Source organism: Ambystoma mexicanum, chromosome 3q (assembly GCF_040938575.1).
Source record: "Ambystoma mexicanum isolate Mex_15411 chromosome 3q, UKY_AmexF1_1, whole genome shotgun sequence".
Taxonomy (NCBI): Eukaryota; Metazoa; Chordata; class Amphibia; order Caudata; family Ambystomatidae; genus Ambystoma; species Ambystoma mexicanum.
In genome coordinates, this window is record NC_090926.1 from 384,249,510 (window position 1) to 384,269,428 (window position 19,919).

Below are 19,919 nucleotides of genomic sequence, written 5' to 3' on the forward strand. Positions count from 1 at the left end.
TTCACATGCTCATGAATATTCCCCGTCGTCAGGCTGGGAATCCTCGGTAAAGAAAAAACCAGTATCAGTTTCGTTTCTGATCTGTCTTTCGTAGTAATAACCAATCACTGGTCTCTGCGTCATACTGACCACAGCCAATGACTGCCCTCTACCTAAGCACCGCCTCTGGCAGCCATCTTCAGATTTGGAAGCACGTGAAGTGGCAGTATGACCAAGTGAAGAGCCGCAGAGGGGTAGGCGGGAGGGTTCGCATGTGAATCCATGCCAGACCCATGCTGGAGAACAACAGTTACAGGTAAGTAACTTGTTCCTTCTCCAGCATGGGGTCTGGCATGGATTCACATGCTCATGAATAAAGAATACATAGCAGTACACACATGCACAACCACGGGAGGTGGCAAAGGCTCAACATTAAGCATCACATCAACTCAACATTAAGCATCTTACCTCCTCACCAGGCTCACCTCAGGCGAACAGGTTGCGTAGCACTGCTTGGCCGACCCTGGACTCCTCCCTGGAATCCCGGTCGACGCAGTAGAATTTCGTGAAGGTGTGCGTCGACCTCCACGTAACAGCCCTGCATATGTCCAGCAGGGGCACACCAGATAGGAACGCCGTGGTAGCTGCGATCGCTCTGGTGGAATGGGCTCTCGGACGGCCAGGCAGCGGTCGGTTTGCCAACCGGTGACAGTACATGATACAGCCGGAGAGCCATCTGGAGATGGAAGCCTTCGAGAGAGCCTTCCCCTGATTGACAGGTCCAAAGTTCACAAAGAATTGTGACGTCTTCCGAAAACCTTTCGTGCGGTCCACGTAGAACTTCAGCGCTCTAGCTACATCCAGCGAGTGCAAAGTCCTCTCAGCCGGCGACGAAGGCGACGGGAAGAACACAGGTAACACCAAGGGTTCGTTGAGATGAAAGTCCGACGGTACCTTGGGCATGAAGGAGGGGTGCGTCCTGAGCACTACCCTCGTGTCGTGGAAAGTCAAGTACGGTGCCTTGCAGGAAAGGGCCTGGATCTCTCCCACTCGTCGTGCGGAGGTGATGGCCACGAGAAAAGCTGTTTTCCACGATAGAAACTTCAACGGGGCCGAGTGCAGAGGCTCGAACGGAGGTCCCATGAGTTTGGTCAGTACCACGTTGAGCTCCCACGCCGGGGCCGGAGCCTTCACCGGCGGGAACGATCTGAACAGTCCCTTCATGAACTCTTTCACCAGACGATGAGACCACAAGGACGTCCTGCCCGTGGTTCTGGTGTATCGGGAGATCGCAGCAAGATGAATCTTGATGGACGCGTGTGCCAGACCAGCTTTGGCCAGCGTCAGCAGGTACGGCAGCACTTGGGGAGCCGTAATCCGTAGAGGGTTAATCTTCTGTGCGTGGCACCAGACAGAGAACCTCTTCCATTTGTGTCCGTAGCATTTAAGAGTCGAGGACGCCCTGGCCTTTGCAAGAACCTCTCTGCAGTCGGCCGGTATGTCGTATCCTCCAAACTCTAGCGCTGCAGGAGCCAGGCCTGCAAGTTCAGCGACTTCGGGTCGTGGTGGAGGATGGCGCCTCCTTCCCTGGAGAGTAGATCCGCGTCCGCCGGCAGCTTGATTGGCGGGGACGCCGACAAGTCCAGAAGGTCCGGGAACCATATCTGCCTCGGCCACGCAGGTGCGACGAGGATCATCCTGCACCGTGACCTCTTGAGCTGGTTGACGAGCCGGATTAGCAGAGGCAAGGGAGGGAACGCGTAGAGGAACAGGCCCTCCCAGGGGAACGAGAAAGCATCGCCCATGCTCCTCGTCTGGGGAAACCTGCTGGCGAACCTCCGGCACTTGGTGTTCGTCGCCGTCGCGAACAGGTCGATCTGGGGTGTGCCCCACCGTCGGAAGAGGCGATCCACCAGATCCTGCCGTAGTTCCCACTCGTGGCACGAGCGCAGCTCCCTGCTGAGTGAGTCGGCGATGGTGTTTTTTTTTTATCCCTGCCAGATGAAACGGCACCAGAAGAATCCCTTGGGCGACGGCCCAATGCCACAGGTCCTGCGCCTCCTTGGACAGCGCTGGGGACCTGGTTCCGCCCTGTTTCCTGATGTAAAACATGGTGGTGGTGTTGTCGGTGAAGATCCTCACCACCTTGCCCTTGAGGGACGGAAGGAAGGACCTGAGGGCCCAAAACACTGCACGGAGCTCCAGGACGTTGATATGCAGGGACTTCTCCGTCGGGAGCCAGAGTCCCCTTGCGTGCAGATTTTCGGTGTGCGCTCCCCACCCTTCTAGGGAGGCATCCGTGGTCACAGTCACCTGGTGGGCTGGGGTCTGGAAGTCCATGCCCGCCGTCAGATGCGCGCGGGTGCCCCACCACCGTATCGCTCGTCGGAAACTCTCGTCGAGTTTGATCCTTTCCTCGAAGCTGCCCGTCGTCTGGATCCAGCGCGCATCCAGGAACTCTTGCAACGGGCGCATCCGGAGCCTGCACATGGGAATGAGGTAGATGCAGGAAGACATCATCCCGAGGAGGGACTTGATGGACCTCACCTTGGCCGCGTCGGCCACCAACATCCGTTGCACCTTGCCCAAGATGGTCCTGGTCCTCTCCTCCGACGGGGAGGCCAGAAGGGACACTGTGTCGAGCCTCGCTCCCAGAAACAGTGCGACTTGCGCGGGCACCAGGTGGGATTTGGCGTAGTTCACGGAGAATCCCAGGTCCGTGAGGAGTTGGACGGTCCTTGCCGTGTGGACCACGGCGAGCTCCCTCGTCTTGGCGCGGATGAGCCAGTCGTCCAGGTAGGGGTAGACGTGAATCCCCTCGCGGCGCAGCTGCGCCGCCACCGGTGCGAGGCACTTGGTGAAAACCCTGGGTGCCGACCGCAGTCCGAAGGGAAGGGCTTTGAACTGGTAATGACGCCCTTGGACCACGAATCTGAGGAATTTTCGGTGCCCCTTTAGGATGGGAATGTGGAAGTAGGCATCCTCCAAATCCAACGACGATGGGAAGTCTCCTTCCTCCAGCTGACCCAGGACGTGCTGGAGGGTGACCATCCGGAACTTCTGCGCCTTGATGAATTTGTTCAGGCGTCGCAGGTCCAGGATGGGGCGCCATCCTCCCGTCTTCTTCTTCACGAGGAAGTAACGCGAGTAGACTCCGGAGCCCCGAAGCCTCTTTGGGACGAGTTCGATGGCGCCCTTCCTGAGCATCGCCTTCACCTCCAGGAGAAGTTGAGGGACGTGAAGTTCTTTCCTGGCCACGGGGGGGACGCGCGGGCACCTTCTTTGAAACTCGAGCGCGTGGCCCCGGGCCAGGGCGTCCAGCACCCAACGGTCGGTGGAGATGGACTCCCACACGCTGACGAAGCCCGCCAGCCGGCCTCCCACCGGGGTGCTTCGGTGGGGGCCCGACCCCACGGCCGGTTCAATCCTGCTTGGACGCGGCCTTGCCGCCTTGGCCCCCTTGGCGACGACGGCGGGGGCCGCCAGACTTGCCTCGTCCTCTGTAGGCCTCTTGCGACGACGAGCGGGCCGCTTGACGGTAGGAAGCGAAACCGCCGCCGGAACCTTTGGAGGCGCCCTTGCCTCCGCCGCTCCGAAAGGGCGTCCGCCGTTGCTGCAGCACTCCAAGGGCCCGGGCCGTCTCCGTATCCGCCTTGATGGCCTGAAGGGAATCGTCCACTGTCTTCCCAAACAGGTTGTTCCCGTCGAAGGGCATGTCCAGGACCCTGTTCTGGACGTCCTGCCGAAAGTCCGTAGCCTTGAGCCATCCGCGCCGTCGAAGGCAAACGCCGTTGCCCATCTGGCGGAACCCAGTGTCGGCGATGTCCGTCGCCACGGTGATGGCGTGGTCCGAGGCCACCTCACCTTCCTGCAGGATCTCAAGGGCCTCCGCCCTCTTGTCGTCCGGCAGAAAATCCAGCAGGGGAGCTATCTTGTACCAGAGTTCCCTGTCGTAGCGGGCCACGATAGCCAAGGCGTTGGCCGCTTTAATCGTCGTCGCCGCCGACGAGATGACTCTGCGTCCCATGGCATCCAATTTCTTTCCCTCGCCGTCCGGCGGGGAAGTCGACGTGGAGGCCGCACCCCCCCCCGCTTTCTTCCTGGCTGCCGCGGAGACGACGGAGTCCGGGGTAGGCTGCGCCCGGAGGCATAGGGGGGCCGAGTCCGGGACCCGGTACTTTTTCTCGTACCGGTCTCTTTTCGCTGGCGTCGTGGAAGGGTTCTTGAGGAGGGAAAGGCCCTCATCCCAAATGTCGTCCAACAGAGGCACTGCGAGGACCGTCTTCCTCTTGGTCTCGCGCCGTTGGTAAAGGAAGCCTTCCTTTTTCTTCTCCTCAGGGCAGAGTTGGAAAAGCTCGGATGCCCTGGCGATCATTGAGTGGAACGATCCAATCTCGTCGGGCGGAGAAGCCCTGGGGGGAGGCGACGACGGAAAATCCTCGTCGTATGCCTCGTCGTCCGTACCCGTCGCTGCCGTGTCAGTCCCCGTATCATCCCCTCGGGTGGACGGGGAGGAGGGCTGGATGGGGCGCGATGGTTGAAAAGGAGGCGGTGGATGGATCCTTCTTTTCTTGGTAGGGGGAACACCAGAAGGTCCCGGTTCTGGATCCCCCGACGGGAGAGGTTCCTCCGTCGGTAACGGTAGTCTCGTCCTTATCTCGGAGCATAAGGACTGTATAGCCAACAAAATGGCCGCTGAGTTGTCCTGCGGCGCTGGCAGAGGGGAATCCGACGGGCGAGCAGGGGCCCCGTCGGTATCCTCGACGATGTCGTCGTCGTCACCTGCGTCGGGGCCCATTCCGACGGGCTGGTCTTGTTCCACGCCTAGGCCGTGGCTTAAGACCTCGATCAGTTCCTCTTCTGAGGTTGAGGCCGAATCTCCGACGACGCCCTGCCCCCCCTTCTTCCCCACGGAGGGTTTCACGGGGGTCCTATCGATGGGCACGAAAGAAGACTCCCTCCGAGGAGGCAGGGAGATTCTGGGCCCCGAGGCCGCCACCACTGGTGCAGCCTCCACAGGCTGGGCCAGGGCCGCCGCGACCGTTTCGATAGAGGGCTTGGTCGAATGGATCAAGGCCTTCACCACCTTAGGTGCGCTCACCGCCTTATCCTTGAGGGAGGGGGCACTGCCACGCTCCTCCTCTGCCTTAGAGCTCGACCGGGGTCTCTCCAGGAGCTTCGCCGGGTGCTCGGCCTTCCTCTTACCCGACCCAGAGCGTTGGCTCGTGGTTGATGGTGCCGGGGAGGGTGCGCCCTGCCTGGCGCCCGTAGAGCCCGACCGTTCGGCGCTCCCGGTGCCAGCGGACTCGCGGTGCTTGGCCTTATGTTGGGCCCCCGTCGCCGGGGCGCCCTCAAAGGTCTTAGAAGACCGCTCAGATTTCTTCTTCTTCTCGCCAGACGGGCTCTTACCCTCCAGCCAGCTGGCGAGACGTTGATGGCGGTCCTTCATGGTCCGTTCCGACATGTTGCCGCAAAACGCACAGTCCTTCTCCACGTGCGTCTTGTCCCCATGAAGGCAGTAAAGGCAGAAAGAGTGTTCGTCCTCCTTGAAGACGTTCTGCAGCTGGCATCCAGGGCAGGCCCTGAACAGCTTTCCGGGCGTCGAGCTTCCCTTCTCCTGGGCCATCTCCGAGACCGGGCCTGAGAAGCTTCTGGAGTCCTCCGAAGTGTAGCTCGACGAAATCTTCACCCTTGAGGGGCACAGATGAATCCGACACGGGTCCCCGCTGATCGGATGTAGGATCGGTGGAGCTTGAGGCTCTTTTGACCGAAAGAATCGAAGTTTTTGTGAAAAAGCGCGAAAAAATAGCACTAACGCTCGAGAGCAATAGCACGAGGATCCCAACACATGAACGTGCGGTAAAAATCTGAAGATGGCTGCCAGAGGCGGTGCTTAGGTAGAGGGCAGTCATTGGCTGTGGTCAGTATGACGCAGAGACCAGTGATTGGTTATTACTACGAAAGACAGATCAGAAACGAAACTGATACTGGTTTTTTCTTTACCGAGGATTCCCAGCCTGACGACGGGGAATATTCATGAGCATGTGAATCCATGCCAGACCCCATGCTGGAGAATCGCCCGTCTCCTAAACTACAGGGACAGAGACGCTATCCTGCGAGCGGCCAGGGAAAAGGGCACCTTGCTACACGAGAATAACAGAATACACATATATCCGGACTTTTCTACGAACGTCCAAAGACTAAGAAGATCTTATGAACCCGTCAAGAGGCAGCTAAGGCTGCGCCAGGTCCCGTACTCACTTGTTTATCCGGCGAAAATGAGGATACAGCATGGTGGCCGGGCCCATTTTTTCGAGAATCCAACAGAAGCCATGTTGTATGTTGAGGCCTCCATCCCGCTGCCGGCTCGGGACCGGGCTGGGGGTCGCACCCCGCTGCCCCGGGGTGGGGCGGAGCCCAGTGTCCCCGAGGGTTGATGTGATTCTCCTGATGTTGCACTACTATAATGCTGCGGCCTGCTGGCCACTGGGCGGCCCTGAATGTTAATGTTTGGTTTAACGAGGCCACGCAGATCTCTTGGGCTGGAGGCCGCGTGAGTGTCGCTCATACCCCCCAGGAGTGATCCTAGGTTATGGTTCTAAGGGTACATCGTCCAGTTGGGGTTGATGATGCGGGTGGGGGGTGGGGATGGGAAAATGGCACGGTTAGGCCAGCTGTTATGCCGGCTCTGTTGGGGGATTGTACGTTAAGTGTTGCTATGTTTAAACTTGAGAGCAGTTCTATAGCAGGTCCTTCGTTTCCCTTACACGGGGGACTAGAGGGTGGGCTCCCACTTGATTTGTGGTATGAACATGACACGGGACAATAAAGGACTAGACATCAAGCTCCTATCATGGAACATCCGGGGGTTGAATAACCCAGTTAAGGCAAGAAAGATCTCAGCGTATGTGGTACGACATAACCCCCAAATACTGTTTATGCAGGAAACGCACGCACTTGGACAGGTTAATGTTAAATTTTTGCCTAAATGGGGACCCCACAGGTATTACACTGATTACTCGTCACAATCCAGGGGAGTGCTGACCCTTATACACCCTAAACTATGTTTCAAATATCAGTCCAGCAAAATAGACCCACAGGGGAGATATGTGTTGGTAGTGGGGGAGTTGGCGGGACATCAGACGATCCTGATTAACACATATGGCCCTAATCTAGATGATCCACAGTTTTATAGTACCCTGGCAGATATGTTAATCTCGTTCGGGGAAGCGCGGGTCGTCTGGGGTGGTGATCTCAATATGATACTGGATCAATCCCTAGACCGCTCATCGACGGCCCCTAGGGCCCCCGCTAGGGCGGCACTGGTGGTTAAACAATTGATGGAACAGATGGGCATGTTTGATGCCTGGCGAGCACTACACCCGAAAGAGAAGAAATATACTTTCTACTCGTCAGTGCACGATTCACACTCGCGCATTGATTACTGGATCATTAGTCAATCCCTGGCCGAGGCTATCTCTAGATGTGATATACACCCCCGTACCCTTTCTGACCACTCACCGATAACACTAGATATAAATTTGAGGGACGCCCTCCCCCCAGCGAGAAGATGGAGAATGCCACCCACAATCCTCAGAGACCCCAATGTATGTGAGTCACTGCATGTGGAGATCGCAGAATTTTTGGAAATAAACGAGGGTTCAGTCCCGAGTTATGCGACTCTGTGGGAAGCATTTAAGGTCTGGGTCAGGGGTAATATCCTGGGGAAGTCGACAGGTATGTTGAAGTCGGTGCGGGAGGAGCTGGGTTCTACTGAGACGAAGCTTGATTTACTACAGACCGAATACAGTATCACACAGAACAAGGAAACCCTTGCTCAACTGCACACAACACTGGACGAGTTCCATAAACTAGCTCAGAGAGGTCCTGTACATGGCCGCACCGGCCAGAGCACGACGGTATGGGGAGAGTAATAAGGCCGGGAGGTTCCTCGCCAACATGCTTAGATCTGACAGGCACCACAACCCGATCCCGAGTATATACGCCCCTGACGGCGCACTGGTGAATGGAGAACGGGACATTAACTCGGCATTCATGGAGTTTTACTCCACTCTTTATTCCAATCATGATCAAAAAAATAAAGAAGACACGTTCAGATATCTGGACAACCTTGACCTTCCCACACTAACCGATGCGACCCGGGAGGCGCTAGATAGTCCCATTACTGTGGAGGAGATTGTTGAGTCCATAAAGGCCTTATCGAATGGTCGCTCCCCTGGCTCTGATGGTCTACCCGCGGAGCTATATAAAGAGTTCAGTGATGAATTGGCCCCGCTGTTGTTGAAGGTATGGGGGGAAGCTATGGACCGGCAGGTGCTTCCGGAGTCAATGAGGGAGGCAATCATTACTGTTCTTTTGAAACCCCGTAGACCAGCACACGACATGGCGTCCTATAGACCCTTATCCCTAATTAACACTGATGCAAACATTTTTGCAAAGGTGCTGGCCACTAGACTCCTCCCGTTTATGTCAATCCTTGTCCACCCCGACCAGGCGGGCTTTATTCCAGCCCGATCTACTGCCCTAAATTTGAGGCGCCTCTTTAATGTCATGGCACAGTTAGACCCGGATGCCAAGGCGGCTGTAATTGCACTAGATGCCGAGAAAGCATTCGATTCGGTGTCTTGGACCTACCTTTTTTTGGTGTTGGAGCGGTTTGGCCTGGGTCGCTACTATATCAACTGTGTGCGTTTGTTATATACACAGCCGACAGCTAAGGTCTTGACTAACGCCACTCTCTCCCCCGCTTTCCACCTATATAGGGGGACTAGACAGGGATGCCCATTTTCACCCATACTTTTTGCTTTAACCATCGAACCAATGGCGGAATTCATACGCCAACACCACGCACATAGAGGGCTTAGGATGTCTGGACCTCAGATTATCTCGCTTTATGCGGACGATACCCTGTTATACGTCCGAGACCCCATCGAGAACGTAAAACACATCATGGCAGATATACAGGAATTCTCGGAACATTCTGGATACAAAATCAATGTGCCTAAATCCGAAATATTCCCCCTTACGGATGGCACAGGGGACCTGGCTGGTATAGAGGGTTTCCGTTTTGCCCCCTCCACAGTAAGGTACCTGGGGATATTAGTTGCTCGAGACAAAGACCTGCTATACGCACATAACCATGGGGAATTGCTAACAACTCTGGTGACTAAGCTTCAGATGTGGGCTAACCTGCCACTATCACTATACGGGAGGGTGGCGTTACTAAAGATGGTGGTTCTCCCCAAGCTCCTTTATTATTTCAATAATATCCCTCTCTGGCCTGGTAAACCTTTCTTCATTAAACTTAAATCTCTTGCTTCCTCGTTCATTTGGTCTGGGAAGACGGCCAGGATGGGGTGGGATAAGATGGTGGAACCTTTCGCTAAGGGTGGCATTGCTGCACCAGACTTTGAGTTATATTATTTATGTGCACAAGCACAATTCGTAAAACACTGGTTTGATCCTAAGGACACCGCTCCACACATATCTATTGAAAAACACTCTGTCCGCCCTAACGACATACGTTCAGTCCTCCTTAATCCACGTTACGGTGGCACATGCCCATTTGACCCGGTATATACAACGACGCAGGCCTGGGCCAAGATATACAGAAGAATCGACGTGGAATCCCCCTACGACCCGGAAGTTCCCTTATGGGACTTCCCTGGCATCTCCCCCACGTTTGATCGGGCCCTCCAGCAATCCTGGGATCCTAACAAGCTTTTTACACTGGGCGATATGTTCCCTGAGGGGGAATTCTGTGATCTCATAGATTTCGTTGCTGTGGTGGGCAGAGGTCAACTTAAACACCTCCAATACTACAGAATGAGGGCGGCCTTTTCGGCGAAATGGCCAACATTCCCACAAGAACCCCACTCCCATGAATGTATTAGATCAATGGTGTCTTCAGATAGCTGTGGCAAGGGGGTCTCCATGTTATACACCCTGGTTCAAGCCCACTCCCCATCACGTAACATGATGAGAGAGGTCTGGGAACGAGACACAGGCACCCAGATAGATGAGGTCCGCTGGGCCCGGTACTGTCAACTAACCCGATCGGTGTCTATGAACTCTGGACTACGTCTAATCCAATTTAAAGTACTGAACCAACTCCATTATTCCCCCTCCAGGGTGGCTAAATTTGTGGATACGTGTACGGGCGCCTGCCCTAAATGCGACTCCCCTGCTGCTGGGCCTTATCACATGTACTGGATGTGTCCCAGGGTGGCTGAATTCTGGAGGGAAGTGGCAACGCTCCTCGAAGACATTACAGCCATTCCGGCAGACCTCTCGCCCCTGAAATATCTCCTGGGCGACATAGGGAAGGTGAAGGAAACTACGAGGAGGCTATTCAATATATCATGCGTCATCGCAAAACTTTGTATCCTTAAACACTGGAAATCCCCCAATGCCCCGACTAGGGCCTCCTTCCTGAAGGAACTATGTATGGTAAATGATGATGAAGAATTGTTTATACTATCAGTACCGTCGCCCTCTCGCCCCAAGGACATCTGGTCACTGCTGCGCTTCTATCTTTGTGACCTGGATTCAGACTCAGACACAGCATCTGAACACACACCCTGATTTGTGTTATCTGCCTATCTTACCAGTGATGTTTTTTGTACTTATACTATGAATACTGTGATGTCCCACTGTTGAATGCTCCCTCTTTGTATGTTAATGACAGTGTATAAATTAATGCCGTGCTTGTGAACTGCTCTCTTAATAAAAACATGTTATAAAAAAAAAAACAGTGTAGTCCCCAAGCACCCACAAAGGAATGTCCACACACCATTTGTTAAAACAGAGTCTTTACATAAATAAGTTTCAATGTTACATACACTATCACGATAATACCCTTTGTGCTCCGACAATTCTAAAATGGTAAATATATACAGTTCTAGGTGGTACCACGATTACTCTGATTCCATTAAAATACATCAACTGTACTCAGTTCAAATAGCATACGAATCGTCACAGTAAAAAGATATCATAGATTTAAGCGGAAGATAAGTTGGTTAGACAATTGGCAGAATACTGGCCCAGTTACCTAGACACAGTTCCGTGTGAAGATCCCTCCCACCTGGGAAAACTGTAAAGGAAGATACACTACAATCCCAGTCCATATATGGTCTATTAGAGTTTTATCTTCTGATATAGTTCTGCAACCAAAATGTACCTTGTGTTGTGGAGTTCTTAGTCGGGGAATCGGCGGGCCCTTCTTGAGTGCACTCTCAGGCAGGAGCCATTGGCCGTCGAACTTCCGAGATGAAGAAAAGGTGAATGCTGTCATTTAGGCCGCAGCTTCGGTCCTTGCGGTGCTCGTTGACGATCGGTCGAAAATGTCATGCAAAGGGGGAGGCATGCGGTGCACCTCGACGACGATGGTTAGTTGCTGCAAAGTGTCAGTGAAGAACTTTGGCCCAGCGTTAGGCAGAATTGCATGCAATACCCTCTGGGACCACCACATACAATTAGGACTACAGCTGTAAGCAAAACCAACCTTTGGTACAAGTCTGTACTACACAGTTTTGTGGTAGCGAGTTGAGCAGCCAGGCTCATCACAAGAGGGAATGTGAGCAGTACAAGAGGTTACACAAAGGTCTTACAATCACAGTGGTTCAAGTAGACACTCACGGTTTCTTGGTAAAAAACATTAATTTATTACACAATCATTTAGAAAACATTCAGTAGAAGGAGGCAACTTGATGTTAAACACTTCAACCGCAAACCAATAAGTTTCAGAACAAATTAGGCTCCCATGAAATAGGAGCAAAATGGCATTTCAGTTAATTTCAATGGGAGAAAAAAAGGCACAAATTAACAGAATAGATCAAAAATACTTTCTTAGGCAGTGCAAATAGTTATAGTTCACTAGAGGACTCGATTCAGTTCAATAGGTCTAGGCCAAAGTCAATGGACTAGTGTCTTGGATAGGAAAGAGCAGTTCTTGAAGTAAACGGTAAAGTTTTTGCCACAGTTCTCAGAAGTAATTTGAACGAAGAAGAATCATATTGGGTCACAAGCTGATTAGGGCTGCAATTTGGGAAAGTTCCATGAACTTTCACCACGAGAGAGGCGTTCTCTCAATAGGGTTGGCACAGTACCTTAGTATGAAGCAAAAGATGCAGCTGAAGACGTTGGTTCCTGGCAGTTCCTGCAGATCTCACTGTTCCTGAGCCTCAGTCGTGGGGACAAGAGGGTGGACGTCGGGGGACTCCTGCACTGCACGGGATCGGCGGAAAACGCTGATAAAATGGAGTCACTTCAGTTTGAGTAGATGTTCATCAAGCACACAAGGCTGGTGTCCCTCCCCTTGGTCAATCCTAACCAGCCCCAAGAATGGTATCCAGGTGGCTTACAAGTTGATTGGTCCCATCAACTCAAAGGAAGTCTTCATTGAAGGGGCTTCTCTGTCTAGGCGAGTTTGTCAATTCGGACCTGCAGCAGGGCTTCACCGGGCAAACCAACGGTCCAGGAGTTGCAGCAGCCGCCCTCTTCCAGCTAGTCTTCGGTCCTTTCGTTCCAGTGGTCGACTCTGCCCTTCCAGACCCCGAGACTCCCTTTTTAAACAGTTTTCTCCCATTTATTCCAGCCTAGCTGCCACTCACCCAGCAGGGTGGCTGTCCTTGCTGAACAGTCAGCCAATCACGCCAGAGTGCATTTGTGTCTCCTAGGAGGTTAAGCAAAGGAATTTTCGGGCACCTCCCATACTTCCTGCCCACACCAGACACTCGGGCGCCATGGGCGGACTTCAGTCCTGAAGCCCGCCAAACGCATGGAAACAAAGGGACCAAACCTGGTTTGGCGCGCAGAGAAACACTAGAAGAACATTTCCAAAAAGAAATTGTGAAAAAAGACGAGTGGGACCAGTTTAAACAAAGGGGCTTCAGGCACCATCTTGAAAAACAGGGCTCCCGCGATTTTTAGCTACTGGTGTTCGTGGTCGGGAAAAATGGTAGTTCATTGTAAAACCACTGCCACCAGCCACTTCGATAGAAAAGGGTAGCATTTGACTGCTACATGAGTTTCTAGACACAGGGGATACTAGGTACCCCTCCAGCACTCTATAAGAAGAGTGTGCGTGCTGGGTCTAGGAATTTAAAAAAAGACTAAAGTCAATTTAACCTTACATTCTCTGGGAAACAGTTTATCCCTTGGGACAGCTTAAAAGGCTTCCCTGTGTCCCTGCACTGAGGCTGCTGTGTGACACAAATAAAAAAAAGATGATTCCTATGGAGTGGTCTAAAACTCCATAACCAAAAGAAATTAACAGAAAACAAACAGAATTAAAAAGTACAAAGTCCCAAAGTTCAGCAAAAGAGCTGGGGTCTCTAAGGAAGAGCGGAATTAGCACATTTTGAGAATTCTCCCTAACACCCAGCAAGGGCGCTGAGTCGTCGGCGAACGGGATGTGACCACGGCAGGCTTCAGTAGCTTCGTCGGCATCTGAGTTCTTCGGGTGGCGAGAAACCCACGGGCACATTCTCCTCGGTGACCTTGACTTTCTCCGGCAGGACGAAAGCGGTTGACGGGGATGAGCAAGGGAGTCCTTGGATTAAATGTTTTAGGCGACAGCGGTCGTCGACGCCTGTCCGGTACTTCTCTTCATTCTCCTCGGCGGTCCCCTTCCCCGGTCGGCAGCCTTTCGTAGGTCTGTCTACCAGTGTGCTTTGGCAAAGATCAGCTGGTGCACGATGGTCCCTCGTAGCTCGGGGAGAGGTCTCCTAGCCAGGTCCTCTCTTGGATCAGTTCCTTGAAGGCACAGCAGCTTTCAGATTAGCAAATGACAGCAGCAGCAGTTCTTCTAGTGGGCTCCAAAGTTAACCATCAGTTTCGACTTCAGCTTCTGATAGATTTCTAGCAGTGAGGCCTCCAGATATATGGTTGATCTCCCATTCACTCTGCTGGGTCACACTCCGGTAACCAATCACTCAGAAGAGCATTCAGGCAGTCAGTCAATTAGGCGCACTGTGCATTCAGGCCACTCTTCTCTATCCAGACACGCACAACACAGAATGTGGATTCGGACAAGTACCCAGCCATTCAGCACTACACACTGCATTCATAACAGTTTCGGGCAGGGCTGTCTCAGTCATTGCATCAACCACCAGATACTAGACACCCACACACAGAACGCGTATTCGTCACACTCCATTCACCCAGGTCCCACCCCATGGGCGTATCCACAACATAGTCACTGGGAAGGCTCCAGTCAGTCTGGCCTGGACTTCCCCACACCACCATATATGGAATTTCCACCCAACAGGCAGTCAGGGGGAAGGGACAGAGTCAGGGCTTCCCAGGACTTCGGGAAAACTTATTTAATAGGCAACAGAAAGCAAGAGGCCATGGGGGCCATTTCGTTTCCCATCAGGAATCCACCGATTCCAACGACAGGGTCTTGGCATCCCAAAATGGAGGATACTCAGGGCACCTGTCAATTCAGAACAGAGCTGCCACCCACCCGTACCCTGCCCTGTGGGCCACACACAGGTGCCCAAAAACAGACTGAGTACAGGGTCGTACTCCCACCCATGGGTGCCATAAGGGTATCCCAAGGGTCTGTTCACCAAACCAAATACAGGAAGAGCCGCACTGCCAGGAGTCCCACATGAACTCCTGCGAGGAAAACAAGACAGAACATATGATAAAAAGCAATAAAGGGCAAGGATTCGGAGGTCCTTTCCCTCCGATGCATTTTCAGCATCACAGTATGTACCCCTAGTTTTACAGTACGTTGAGTCTGAAGAAAAGGTTCCAGCTGGCTTCTGTTCCTGGGCCTCAGCCGTCACTCTCTTCAGGATAAAAGTCCTAAAGTCCAGCAAAGGAGCTGGGGGTCTCTAAGGTAGAAGGGAATCAACACAAATGAGAATTCTCCCCAACAGTCCTCCTGGATCGTGTGTGCAAACGCCAGGTCCTACTCATCCGTGGAAGAAATATCCGTGCCCTGGAGTACGGGGTGAGGCCCCCCCCTTTTTATTCGCTCAGGGATTGCACCCCTCTTCTCCAGTGTCCCCTCAATCGGCTTGGCAGATGCCTCCCGTCTTGGGGTCAGGGATACTCTGGGCTACCTTGACTGGGCCAGCCCCTTGGGCCGTCGAGAGGGTGGCCGCCACCAACTCTATCGTCGACAACTTCACCTGGGCCACCTGGGCCTTCTGGGGCAGGTCGGTCATCTTTTCCTGTGCTTTTGTCTTCTCAGGCTTTTCCCGCAGCTTCGCCGGGTCAGCTGATTTACTCTTCGAGGAGGCGCTGGAGCGATGGCTGGAGATGGTGATGAGCGCACCCTGCCCGCTGCGGGACCCGCGTGCACGGCACCCCTGAATGAAATGGACTCAGTGCTTGGCCTTGTCTTGGGCCCCCACGGATGGAGCACCCTCAAAGGACTTAGAAGCCCGCACATCAAACGGCCGGTCCTGGGTGAGGCATACCCCCACTTCCGGCATGGGGCAGAGGCCTTGGCGCAGAGCCACGCCGTCAGCCTACTGTGACGATCCTTCACGGTACGTTTGGAGAACACGGGGCATATTTCGCAATCCGCTTCCCTGTGATCCGGATAGAGATAGTAGAGGCACTGGAGGCGTTTGTCCTCTACAAACACAGTCCGCAGCTGGAGCAGAGCTTGAAAAGGGAGCTTCCTTCCTTCTCTTCCGGCATGGTCCCGAGTGCAGAGTAGGCCCGAAGGCCTTCTTGACTCTTCGATGAAACTTAGATTCTTGCCCTTGAGGGGCATTGAAATTCACTGACAAATGGATCCCCGTTTGTTGGCCGATGTAGAGAAAGAGCACACAGGCTCTGTTTGACAAATTGAATTTTTACCAAAAAAGCGTGAAAAACCTAGATCAGCTGATAGAGCAAAACACGAGAACTCCCAACACTCGAACGTGCAGTAACAATCTGAAGATGGCTGCCAGAGGAGGGGCTTATGTAGAGGGAAGTTATTGGCTGGCGGCAGTGTGACCCTGAGCTCAGTGATTGGTATAGAGGAGAAATACAGTTTGTAAGTGAAAGTAAAACTGTTTCTTTTACCAAGGATTCTCGGCCAGATGACGGGCAATATTCATGAGCATGTGAATCCATGCCAGACCCCATGCTGGAGAACAAAAAAATACCTTTAAAACCTCTAGGTAAGTATTGCTACACAACTTCTTTAAAATACATACACACGGTCACTTGTGGGAAAAATGTGATTCAGACCCAGAGCAATTAACAGTAACACTAGAATAGTTCCCCATTACTTAAGTGGAGGCCCGAGATGACTGATTGGGGCCAAGTCCCACAAAGTCATCAGTTACCAAAGGATCATCAGGTGGGTTTCTTACATGATTGGCAGTTGCCAGTGAATGTGATTTAGACTGCCAAAAAGTAAGGCAACATCATTCTGTGCTCTGTCCGGTTGACGGAGGCCCAGAGGTCACAGGTGTAGAGTTCAGTTTTACGTGCGGTCGGTGGCAGTTAAGATGGATTTATCAAATGTGCCATGGAGGACAGTTTTCAGGAGGCCACCTTAGTTATAGTTAACAGGGGAATGCGGAGGTTAGCCAAACCCAATCAAGGTAAGTGTGGAGAGTGGTCAAGGCTTAGTCTCAGGAGAGGAGTGGGGCCAAGGGGCCACAATCAGTCCATACATTAATGCACAATCTCCTCCACATGCGAGTCCCCCAGCACTTTTTGCTGGACTACACGCTCACTCATTCTTTTACCCTATTTTATAGGATAGTTTTTCTTAGGAGTAGGAACAAGTTACTTACCTGGAACGTCTGTTCTCAGACACGGGTCTGGTATGGATTCACATGCTCATGCATATCCCCCTCCCCCCCCCCCTACCGTCAGACTGGGAATCCTCTGGCCATCTTCAGATTAGTGCTGCATGTTTCAGTGTTGGGAGCCCTCATATTGTTCGAGTGTTTTGCTATTTTGAGTTTTTTCAGATAAAGTTTATTATTTTTTTGCCTGACTTTTTTGCTTGACTACCGCAGTGTGGACTACAGCATGTCTATGTCAAAGATCGGCACCTCAAGTGCCTATGCTGCCTCCATCCAGACGATGAGGAGGGATGCAAGATTTGCCACGGATTTCCGACGAAGACGATCCATTACCACAGGTTAGTGGAGTGGCTCAAGTTGGGGAAGGCCTCGGAGACTGCCTCCAGGCACAGTCATGCCACGTTCAGGACTGGCCGGTCCCATGAGCATGTTCCCTCTGAAAAGAGGTTGAGGTCCATTGAGGATGACTCTTCGGAGAAGATCCAAAAGAAGGCAAAGTACCACACTAGGGATCCAGCTAGGGTAGCCATGGCTGCAGGACCAAATTCGGGAAGGACCCGTTCCCCATTTCCGTCCACGGTGATCTTGCCAGTGGGGGGTGAGGGGCGTACCTTCCGCGAGGAAGTCCCTGACCCCTTTGAAGCACAGATCCTCTTCCAAGGACAAAGGTGTGAAGGAGAGGCCCTGGGCCCAGTCGACGACTGCTCACTATACAAGACCTTGTCTTAGTCAATGACTGCTTCGTCCTCTAAGACGTCTACTTAGTCAACGGCTGCCCTGTCAACAACCACAACCCCGGTCACCTCATCGGTGTCCACCTAGTCGAAAGCACAGTCGACGACTTCTCTGACGATCACCATTACTTGAGCTACGGCGCAGCCTACTACCGTGGTCTCCACGGTGAAGACAACAACCCCACGAGTGGCTCTGCCTCTACAACCTCCTGCAGCTGCTCCACCTACGACTATGGAAGATGCACCTTTACGAGAACAGGGGCCCATCGTTGTCTCATTCCCAAAGGACGCAGGAAGGTTGAGGGAGCTGCTTCCTCCCAAGGATTTTCTCCCCATGGCGGGGAAGGTGTCCCAAGCAGGGTTGAAGGGGTCTCCAAGAAGATCTTCATCACTTGCCTGAAGACCACAATGCTGGGAGGGATCTCCGAGGGGAGCGGGATCTACCGTTTGAGTGACCAAGACATTTTAGTCTGGAGCCGCTGACAGTTGCCCCGGTTGCAACTCAGCCAGCGCCAAGGGACATGGCACTGGACATTCTGACGATCCTCCGTACCTTGTTAGAAATAGGATGCCAGCTGCCCCGGTCAGTCGGCCACCAGCAACGATCCCTCCTAGGTTGAGCCCTTGAAGACCAAGGCATCTACCAAATCCTACCAGGCCGAAGCTGCAGCCTAGGCCCCTCTGGGCCAAAACACCGGCTGGCGACGCAACCAGCATCAACCCAGAGGCCTTTGACTCCGGTGGGGGAGGTACCACCACAGACACTACAGCTACGCATACGGAGTATGACAACTATGTTCCAGTGGATAGGGAACCAAAGGGCACGGATGAGCCTGCCAGGGCGTCACCCTCGGTCAAGGTGGGTTCTTTTCATGGCATGCCAGTGAGGGACTCCGCTCTCTTGAATTTGGTCCTTTTTCCAACACTGGGAGTTTTCACGGAAGACCGTCATTTCAATCCCTCTGCTGGACGATGTTTGGGAGGAAGGTTTGGCCGGATGAAGACACCAAGCACTGCACCCTCCACGAGAGGCTGGAGAAGTACTGGGTCCTGGACTCGGCCCGAGGTGCTCGAGATCGCAGCGTTCTCCAGGCTCTGTGGCGTTTGCCACCACCAGGAAGCGCTCATCAAACCAGTCATACTCATCCATGGTGCTTCCGGACCAGGAGGGGAAGAAGCTTGATGCAGTGGGGAAGCGCATCATTTACTCCTCGGCTTCCACTGTCAAGACTGCTAATCAATGTCCTAGCCATCCTGTTCCACTACAACAGGGAGCTCTGGTATAAACTGGGGCCGATACTGGACTCTTTGCCGGATGATAAGAAGGCAGACGCCCTGGCCCTGTTCCAAGAGGGCGAGGTGGCCTCGGACAACACCATCCCGGTGGCTTTGGATATTGCGGGCTCTGGCTTTTGCCAGATGGGCAGAGGGGTGGCCCTGAGGCGCCAATGCTGGCTGAAGGGTACCAATTTCAGGGCAGACGTGCAGTCCAAAATGGTGGACATGCCCTTTAATGGGGAGAACTTGTTTGGCAAAGGGGTGGACGAAACAGTGCAGGCCATGGGAACTCTGCAGCAGAGGAGATCGCCCTTTTGGTCCACTAGAGGGAAGTCCAGCAGATTATCCGAGGGGTTCAACAACCCCCACCATCAGCCCTCCCCGCTCATCCTCCCAGGAGGCCTACAGGGGCTGCTTGCAAATCTGGACTGGCTCATCCGTTCCTACTTCGACATGCTGGCGAACCAGCACACCACCGATACAATAAGCCTTCTCACAGAGCTCCGTTTTCCATCAACTTTCCAAAGTCTTGCATGGAGCCATCGCAGAACGCTCAGTTTCTGGGCGCCTGTCTCAATACGGTTGCATGCCTGGCTTCTCCCTCGGAGGACAGGGCAACGGCCATCCTGGGGAAAGGTACAGCACCATTTGTCCGCGACAAACACAACAGTGCGAGCCATCAAATCGCTGTTAGGCATGATGTCCTCCAGAATCCTCCTTGTCCCACTGCGCAGGCTCCAAATGAGGACTCTTCAGGTGTTCCTGGATGTATAGTGGCTGCAGGTCACAGGACCTTGGACGGACAAGATCGCCCTCAACCAAGGGTTATGGTAAACTCTATGATGGTGGGGAGTACGCCCACATCTCACGCAAGGAGCTCCCTTTCAGATACCACAGTGCCAGGCAACAGTCAAAACAGATTCCTCCCTGGAGGGGTGCAGGGCTTACACCAGACACCCACACAAGCGGCCTCTGGCTCCTGTAGGAAAAGGACCTCCATATCAACATCCAGCATCTCTGGGATGTCTTCTGGGTCTTCAGGTCATTCCTACCTCAGCTGCGGGGGAAGGTGGTGCGAAGCTTCACGTACATCACCACCACCACCATGTTCTACATGTGTAAGCAGGTCGCAAAACGC

The 19,919-nt window shown here is 53.4% G+C and overlaps 1 protein-coding gene across 4 annotated transcripts in view; it reads right to left on the bottom strand.

Moving 5' to 3' along the window:
- Positions 1-19,919, bottom strand: part of TCOF1 (treacle ribosome biogenesis factor 1) — a 926,286-nt gene that overhangs the window by 138,605 nt on the left and 767,762 nt on the right. The window lies entirely within an intron of this gene.